Source organism: Myodes glareolus, chromosome 1 (assembly GCF_982192425.1).
Source record: "Myodes glareolus chromosome 1, mMyoGla1.1, whole genome shotgun sequence".
Lineage (NCBI taxonomy): Eukaryota > Metazoa > Chordata > Mammalia > Rodentia > Cricetidae > Myodes > Myodes glareolus.
The window spans coordinates 117,263,482-117,273,320 of NC_142026.1; positions in this window are offsets into that span (position 1 = coordinate 117,263,482).

A 9,839-nucleotide genomic window follows, 5' to 3' on the forward strand; every position below is an offset into this window, starting at 1 on the left:
TTCCTTCCTTCCTTCCTTCCTTCCTTCCTTCCTTCCTTCTCTCCCCCTCTTTCTCTTTCTTTCTTTCTTTCTTTCTTTCTTTCTTTCTTTCTTTCTTTCTTCCTTTCTTCCTTTCTTCCTTCCTTCCTTTCTTTCTTCTCCCTCTATCCCCCACAACAGAGCTGGCATGCCAACACATGCTTGAATGCTCTCACAGTTACATATAAACTTTAGAAAAGGGGCTGTTTCCCCTTCCCTGATTCATGCTCCACGCATCATATAACTGAGCCGGCAAAGGCTGGGGAGAATGCACGTTCTAACTGGAGCAATTTTGTTAGATGGTGGGAACAGTAAGAGCACGGTGGGGGGTGGGAGATGGTGGTGGTGGAGCAGAGCGAGCTTGCCAGGCTGGGGATGAAATGTGCGGTGAGGATGGGTCCTATAGTGTCTGTCATAAGAGATTTTGTCCTCCGGACGCTTTGTGAAACAGATCAGTGTGTTTTTAAAGATGGAAGAGCACCGAGAAACCTTTGCAGAAGAGTCAGAGGTAATAAAAACCAACGCAAAGGGATACAGAAAGGGCAAGCGGAGACCACTGAGTCCCTCTGAGAACGGAATAAGGACTATCAGCACTTTCTGCTGGGCAACAAACTCCATGCAGTATTTCCTGGCCCATGTCAAAGGACTCATGCATGCAACAGAGGGTTTGATGAACTTTCTGCTTTGTGACTGCAGGCTGAACTATAAATAGCATTCAGCCATACTAACTTTTAAACCCACCTTACTTTCTATTTACTAGCCATCCAAGCCCAACAAGCATAGGACGTTTACTGACCTCAGTTTCTTGGTATATGAAACCGGTAGATTATTAGTACCTATTCATAGGTTATCATGAGAGTAAGGGCTGATAGAACACAAAGCACAGCCTCAGGTTACTGCTGCTGTTTAATTAGTTACCACACTTCCCCCTCACTGCCCCCTCCCCCTGGTGCTTTGGTGGCTACTTCAGAGGTCTCCTGACCGTCTTCCTAGCCTTTGCCTTTTTCCTTTCTCCTGTTCCAGCCTAAACCTATTTGCTTCCTGGCCATTCTCCTTCTCTTAAGGGTCTCCATCTCACCACATGAAAGGCAAGCCCGTGTTCAAGCGTCCCAGTGAATTTGTTGTGCAGAAGTCCATTAGCAGGAAGTGCTGGGAAAACAAGATTGCATGAGAAGTCGGTATGGCTGTGAAGTGCTTCCTTGCTGTGGCCCAGATCAAAGGGTGGCAGGGACAAGTGGAAATACCAGGTCTACAGGAGTGACTCGGAACCCATGTTATTAGCTCATTTTCTCTTTAACAGGAGGGGAAAAGAAGTGGCTTTTTCCTTTTACATAAATTATATTCAAAAAATGTAGACTTTCACTTTGAGATGCCATTTTTAGTATTGAGTTGCCCTGGTTGGTATACATAAACGATCCCCTTCCTCCTCCTATTCCCCTACCCCTGTCCCGCTCGATTTCACTTTTCATTTACTTTTATTTCTTTGAATAAGGGTCATACTAGGCTTGCCTTCCATTTGTGATTCTTGGTCTCAATCCCTCACACAGGCTGTGGTGATGGGTGAGTTGCCACCACGGCTGGCCTACTAGAAACTTCTAGCTAGTTTCACTTCACCCACATCCACTGCCATCATATCTGTGTTGAGGACCAGAAGGGAAGAGGTCGGATGCTGGAGGCTCTGACCAGAGGAGACTGCTGCCACCACCCTGCTCGTGGTTCTAGTTATTTACTCTTTGGAGAGGTGGGTTCCTCCTAGGGCCTTGCAAATTTGGTGACAGCCTAGAAACCGAGTCTGCAATGTTGTTCAGCAATACAAGACACCTTTAAACTTCTAACCCTGGCAGGGTTAGATCTGAAGAACGATAAGTCCTCTTGAGCCTTTTGTTTTTTTTTTTTATTTTGCGCCAATCCAACTCCTACCCACACAGACTTGAAAGTAGGACTTTAAGGTACACTTTGCCACAGAAACCAGAAAGCAATCTTTAAATAGGCCCCCAACAGCAAAAGCCTGCATTCTCATTAGCCTAAGTACTGAGTTTAGGTTCGCCCACACAAGAATGATATGATTAGAGGCAGGAGAACGAGTCTCTGGTGTTCTGATGCTCTGCCCTGCGGGCAGTCGTTCACTCTCTTCTACGTCCCTTCCACACTGGCTGGTCAGAGGTTCAAGGCAGTGCCGGTGCTGAGCCTAGCCCCCAAGTCTTCCTCTTGGATTAGGGATGGGGGGGTCATGTGAAGGTCACCGAAAGGGCTGCCATCAGGGGACAGAAAGTGAGGCTGCTTTGCAATGGAAAGTAAATCCTTTTAAAGGAGTTGTTTCGGTCATTCTGTTCTGTTTTTAGATACACGTGGGTTCAAAATTCTCCTTTATTATCTTCGAACTGGGGCTGGGGCTGGAAAAATTACTGCCAGTTCTGTCATCACTGTTTCCTTCTCTGTAGCTGGAGACACAGAGTCATACATATATTTGCATACACACACACACACACACACACACACACAGACACACACAGACACACATTTACACATACACCCCTCCCTGCCACACACCACACAGTGTATGGCACGTCACATTTATTTCTTGGTCTTCAGACAAGCAGTGTCTTGAACAGTGATAAGTTCTACTAGAAGATGAGAATTTGTCTTTTGCAAAATCGTTTAACATATAGAGTCAGCAGAGATTGTAGGTTTGTGACCTAAAGAGGGTGTGTGTTTGGGGGAAGGCTAATGTTGACGTGCTTTGACGATAAAGAATGCAGGTGACTGACTGAAATACTGATCGTCCACGTCATACTAACTGCAGCTATCTTCGACAGTGTCTGAACTGAATGCCACGAAGGGACGAATCTACAAAACAAATTCGTATTCATATCTACTCGGTTCTAAACACTTTGCGGTGTTCTGTAGGTGCAAAGGTTAGAGGGGTCAAAATGCCATTGCCAAGTAGCCTAGAACAGCATCTGTCAGGGAGCAAAGATTCTAAGCAGTGCTAGGTTCCAGAAGAATTCTTAATATTTTTGTATTCTATTTCAGTAACAAATGTTAATGGTCATTTTATTAATCATAAATTATTTATTGATTATAGTTATTCTTATTAATTATACACAATATGTTTTATATAACTATACAAGTGTTCTATGGAAATAACCTCAATGAATGATTTGTTTATTCAAAGATTTAAGATTATTATTATTCTTTTTTAGCTTAATGACTAGCAATGTGCTTTTATATTCTCACAGTCCTCTGAAGTTTCCTCTTATCTAGGGTCCAGATAGTAGACATGAGAAACACTGGCAGCAGAGTCTGACTGAACTTTGTGCTCCTCGGCTCTCAGCTCGGTTTGTTGTCTTACCCAGGGTACTCGCTGGGACCCAGCAGGCCTTAGAAGTGCACTCTGAAACAGTGTGCCTAGGCCCCGTGGGCTCAAAGGTCCTCCAGCTGGAGCAGTTTCCATCTCCTTTACCGTCTCTTTCACTGGATTTGGAATCTGGATTTTTTTTTTTTTTTTGTGACTTCTGGGTCAAAAGAGAGAACAGAGGTTGAACATCAGACTTAGTCTGACTCTGTCTTTGTGCTAAATGCCGATGGAATTGGTTCCTTTCTTTGGGGATTCTGCTTCCCACTGGAAACACAGGAATAAGAATGTGGAAAACAATAACAACATCAAAATCCAAATGAAAGCTAATGGTTCTTCATGTCCACGAAGCTCTGGAACACAGTGACGATGCTATCATGAAGAGGCGTCCTCGGATGATGCTAAGTAAAGGGGATTAAGCTATGTTGTACAGGGTCAGGGCAGAGCGGCAAGGGCTCTGCTTCTTACAGTTCCTGGGGGGCTAGGTGAAGGGGCTCTAGGAGGTCCCAGCATGGCAAACATGGCTCCTGCAAGTCTTGCCCTTCCCCCATTCCTGTTCCTTGCTTAAAAAAAACATCAGATTACATTCCTAAAGCAAGCCACCAAGATCTAATCCCTTATTTGGTCACTTCCTCCTCCTGAGGCCGACTACAGAGGTCGAGGTTCAGCTATCAAGTATTGAAGTCCAGCAATCAAAAGTCCGCTTTTGGCTGCTCTAATTAACTTGCCCAATTAAAATTAAATCCCTTATCCTAACGTGGGTTTCCCCTTTACTTTTATCAATGCCGTTTGCAAACTTGCCTGTTTCCCTTTCTCCTTTGTCCTCTATCTCTGGTCTTTGTCTCTTATTGCTTGCCTTTTGTCCCTCTGGGGCCAATAAATCTCCTCTGTGGTGAGAACTTGGTCTTGGGGTGTCTTGGGCTGATGCTGGTCCTTTCACGAGGGCTCCAAGGTCCCAATGTCACCAGAGAAGAGAAAAGACCTTAATGGCAGTGCTGCTCAGTGTTTATAGCATTTGGATTTCTAATGAAAGGAAACTTCTTGAAAATTTTGTGACCATACAAGGAGGAGAGTATTTTTGTGTCTCACATTTCATTGGCTAATGGAGGTCATGTGGCTAAGGAAAGGGTAGGGCGGAGAGTTATAATGATATCTATGACCATTCATTAGTATGTTCCTTAAAAAAATATTAGAAACCACTGCACTGTTTATAATCCCAAACAGCGATCATTCTAAAACATAAAAGCATCACCAGACTTGAGCTGGCTTGAGATTTGACCATACGCATGTTTCAAAACAGGAAGTCCTCCTGGGGAAGGAAGGAGAGAGAACCTTGGGCAATTGCTGACTGGTGCACTGCCGACAGAACTAGCAGGCAAGAGCGCCTAGCATGAGACTATGCGAAAGGAATGAAGTTCACACAGGCAGACCTGTGAACAAAAGAGCAGGGCCTTAGGGCAGAGTGTCTTTACCCTGGACTCAGAAGTCAAATTCAGACTTGTGTTTAATATGGAGGATCCCACGTGAGACAACAAGTTTGGACTGAAAGAAATGCGTTCGTATTAGGAGAGATGTGACAAACAAGAGTGAGTGTAGACATAGGTTCAGGTCCTTTTGCGTCTATGGTGGCATGCCTTTCACACTGGATAGTTGGTGAGATTGCCGTTACGCAGGTCAGTTTAGAAAATTCTTCAAGAGAAAGTGATATTTTTACTAAGACATGATTAGTTGATTGCCTGTCTCATAGCAGCGGTAATATTGCTGTTTTAAAGTGTTCTCTTGCTATCTGTTGTCTTGGAGACAAGGGGTCCTAAAATAGTGGGTGGGTTTACTGCTTTGAATATAATAGTCTGTCCCCCTGCCCCCATAGCCCTGGCTAGCCTGGAACTCATAAGCTGTTGAAGATCACCTTGAACTTTTGATCCTTCTGCTTTTACCTCAGGAGTACTGGGGGTTCCAGGTATGTGCTACATTGCCCAGCATGCACGGTCCTGAGGATCAAATCCTTCTTGAACACTCGCTAGGTAAGATAAACGGTGCTATATTCCTAGCCTTGGATATAATACTCTTAAAATAGCTTCACAATTCAGGCTAAGACATTAATTACCAAATCACCAAAAACATATGTTGGGATGAAGGTGTAAAACATTCAATATATGGAATATATCTTCTCTCTCTTATACACATATGCACAGGCATATACACACAGATACATACTTATACACACAGAGATAAATACATTAACAAGTATGTATGTATATATACATACATTAGCTTTTCTGTGTAGCTTTCTGGCTATATTTTTACATACTTCTATTTTATATTATTATTACGATTTTCAAGACAGACTTTCTTTGTGTAGCTCTGATGTCGTGGAACTTGCTCTGTACACCAGGTTGGCCCCAAACTCAGAGATCCAGCTTCTTTGGCCCCCCAAATGTTGGGGTTAAAGGTGCGGGAAGACACCTGCCTGACTCATTTTATATTATCCTACAGTGCTGCTCTTGACATTGGTGTGTTTGGAGAATTGGCTATTGCGTAATTAAGGATGCAAGGGGGAGAGAACCTTCCTTGAATATGCTATGAATCTTCTGAAATTAGTTCATCATTTCTGGAGAGCAAAAATTAGAAGGGCCAAAAGACATGATATCTTAAGAAAGTTATGCAGCAATATGTAAAGATTTAAAACATATTGGGAAGCCAGGCAGACACAAACATGGCCATGGAGAAGGAACAACTCGGTAGATTTGTCTGTCCTGAGGTTGGGGAGATGCCTCAGTGAGGGAGACCGTTCACTACTCCAAAAGCAGAAGGACATGAGTCTGAACGCCCAGCACCCACATAAAAAGCCGGCTGCGGCTACAGGTGTCTGAAATCCCACCATTGGCGAGTGAAGAGAAGGGGATCCCAAGAACTCTCTGGCCTGCTCTCCTAGTTGAAACCAAATTTCAGTTCAGCAAGCCACCGGAGGCAACCAGGCAGGGAGCAACAGGGGACCACACTGAAGTCTTGTTTGGCCTCTGAATGCTCGTGCATAGGTGTGTTCACCTGCACACACATGTATGTACCACATACATAGAACACACACACACACACACCCCTTACTCCTGGTCTGCACATACGTTTTCATGTCATGGATCCATTGAGAAACCACTTCCATGCCGGAAAGAGGCAAGCTACACATTAATGGGATTAAGCTGATGGCAGTGGCCTTGTCCACACGAATACGTCTCTGCTGCAGCGGCCGTTATGGGCTCCACCATCTGTAAACTGGCCTTTAGGATTGGTGAGAATGTTCTCCAGGTTCTGCATCTGAGCTGAATACAGCCTTGACTTTAAGCCCCGCTTCTCCTGAGCTACAGAGTCATTGTTGGGAAAGCTGGCCACAATACCAGAAGGAATTAGTAAAATGGCAAACTGAAAATCCTGGGGATGGGGGTGGGGGATGTCAAACCTGTGCTAGTGATTCTCCAAGGATGTTTGGTTGATTTGAGCATCTGCGAATGTGGAGCGTTAGAATGTTGCTTGTGGGTCTGGAGCCTTATCTTGGGCTATCTGTCGCCCCCTCCATAGTAGCTTATGCCTGCCTTTGTGATTGATCTGGAACCCTTGGGACTCAAGTCCCTTTGGAATGTACTTACAGACCACTAGGTTCCAGGAGCTGAAAATTCCATCTTTAACTCCTCTTTTGGTGTTTCTTTAGTGTGTATCTCCACTGAGGATGCTCGGTAATGGAGGAAGAGTAAAATCCCAACAAGAAAAGTCGCATGTGGACAGAGAAGAGAACGCACAGCTCCCTTTCTGCTCTGCTTGTTGGTACCAAGTTCTGGTCCTGGGGGCTCCGATCTTTTTTTTATGTTGCCTAAGGTGGCGTAAAGGTGTACTGTCAGTGCATAAATTATGGGCCCATCCCCATAAAAGCATTTTAATGAGTGGGAACCTGACTTTTCTTAGGGTGACATTTTTGTGTGGGAGCCAGGCAAGTTTTGCTTATTGTGCGTGCATGCATGGACGGCCACCATATAAACAAAGCTAGCCCAAGTTGTGAGCCCTCAGAGTGACTCCAGATCATGGGACTGGACGGGTCAGGGTGCTGACTGTGGGAAGGGCCCTTTCTCCTGGAGCCCGAGAGGGCCTGGGATTATTGCCTGGCAACTCCTAGAGATTGAATTCAGGTTATTATATAACTTGTTTTCCAAACTTTCTTGTGTAGTGGGAAGATTGCAGCTGTTCAAGGTCCCTCTGGCCTTTGAGGGCCTGATACCCACTGCGGCAGGGCCGGCTCGTCAGGTTGGCCAAACTTGTAGATCCTGTTGTCACAAAATATTTTCTTCTCTCTCCACTTTTGTTGTTTACTTAGCAGAAGGGGCTCCACCCTCCCAGCAAGTTTTGACACTCTCTGATACACTGGATGGCTACTGTAGCTTAGCTTTCAATTACAATAAATCCTATCATAATCATTTTCTTGCAACAAATCCTCTTTAACACTTGAGAAGCTTGGCTCCCAGGGACGTAATGTTATGCTGTCAAAACAACCTCCCCTACCCCCGCCCCTGTAGAATTCTACTGCAAATGCAGTAGCCGTGGCAGGCACTTGAAAATAAGGCCAACACCAGAGCCCTGCCCACCTTTACTTTCAATTCTGGTAGCAAAGAAGAAAGTGGTATTCCGAGCTATTCAAATATGCTTTGACCTATAAACCAATGGCCTTAATTCTGTGACTTCTAAATCATAATATCATGTTAAAGTACTTTCTGTGGGAAGGTATTTTGTTCAGAGGTGAGGACCAGAATTGCTAAGTGTTAAATATTGCCATTAGAAAGACTCACGGAGGACAGAATACCACCAGAGGAAAAGAGCTCACTCCACTGCGCAGTTTTGTTTGTTGGCTCTCTGGCTTTGGAAGTTCCAGTCTTGCTAAGTCTTAAGCATGTTTCCGAATTTGAGGGAACAGAAGGGGCTTCCACCTCTCCAATCTTATTCTTCTTGGCCAGTGTTTCTAGGTGCTCTTCAGAAGTCCATCGTATTGTTCTTTTTTCTTTCTAAGTTGTATTCCCATGGCCTGCGGCTCTTTTGGGACACAGTCTGAAGACTGCTTTCAGGGTCCAAATCAAGGAAGTTTTCTAGAGGAAATATTTCTTTTCGGTGTTAGTCTCGCTTGTGTGTGCCTGCGTGCATGTGTGTGTGTGCATGTGCACTTGGGTGGTACCCACACACATTAATGCATTCATGTTCATGTGGAGACCAGCGGCTAATGTATGGTGTCTTACTCCCTCCTCTCTCTCTCTCTCTCTCTCTCTCTCTCTCTCTCTCTCTCTCTCTCTCATAGAGCTTACTGCTAGACTGGAAAGTTAGTGAGCCCTGGAGATCCCCTTTTCTCTATCCCTCATTCCCAGGTTCTGGGGTTACCGGTATTTGCCATGCTGCCTAAATATTTTATATGGCTGTTGGAGTTCTGCATTCAGGATCTCGTGGAGGCATGGCAAGCACTTCAGCTCCATTTGTTGACTCTTTACACTGGCACTCTGAGATCCACACTGCGCAAATGACAGTCCTTTGTGGAGGGCCTGCTTGGGGGACGCTTTATCCTCAGTTAATGAATTTGACACAGCATATATCATAATATCATAAGAATGGACTTCTTTTTAATTTTCCATTGAATTAATAAAACAAATTTCTCAACGACTTTGTGTGAATCATAGTTAAAAGATTTATTCTTTCTCTTTTTAAAATATGAAGTTGATAGGTTAGTGATTTTTGTTTTTTGTTTTTAGACAGGGACTCACGTAGCTCAGGCTGGCCTGCAGCTGCGGTGTAGCCAAAGATGATTTTGAATTTCTGATCCAAAATCAGAGACATTTTGCCTCTGCCCCTCGAGTGCTGCTATCACCATCATATGCCCCTCTGCCTGGTTTATGAGATGATTCCAGACATTAACCCCGGGGCTCTGTGTATGGTAGTCAAGCATTCTACCAACCAAGCCTCGTCTCCTGACTTAGTGGAATCCTAAGCATTCTGGCAATGAGCATAGATCACACTGAAATCTACTCATTTGAGGGCCAAGAGTAAGATCACTGGTGATTCTGGGCATCTAGCACAGCAGTTGGATCTTTTACCTTAACCTGGGAAAGGTGGAGTTCTCTGCTTTCATAATGTAGCTTCGGTTGGCCCATCTTTCCTGCCAAAGGTAATGTGAGCTGGAATTGGTCACAGAGGCCCTGGCAGCTGGCTCAACCTGTTTATATAAAGATGGAACACAGCCACTGATTAAGAGAGCCACCTCCTCCTGGTTGATTTTGGAGTACAGCCCAGAATTTTCCATGGAGAGAGCTTTTAAAAGTTGGGTCAGCATCTCAGTGAAGATAAGGACACACAAGAAAGCCCTTGTGGGCTTTTCTGTCTACAGAATCCCTACCGTTCCACAAGGTCAGAGGAGATATGATTGACCAATGAAATCCTTCTGTTA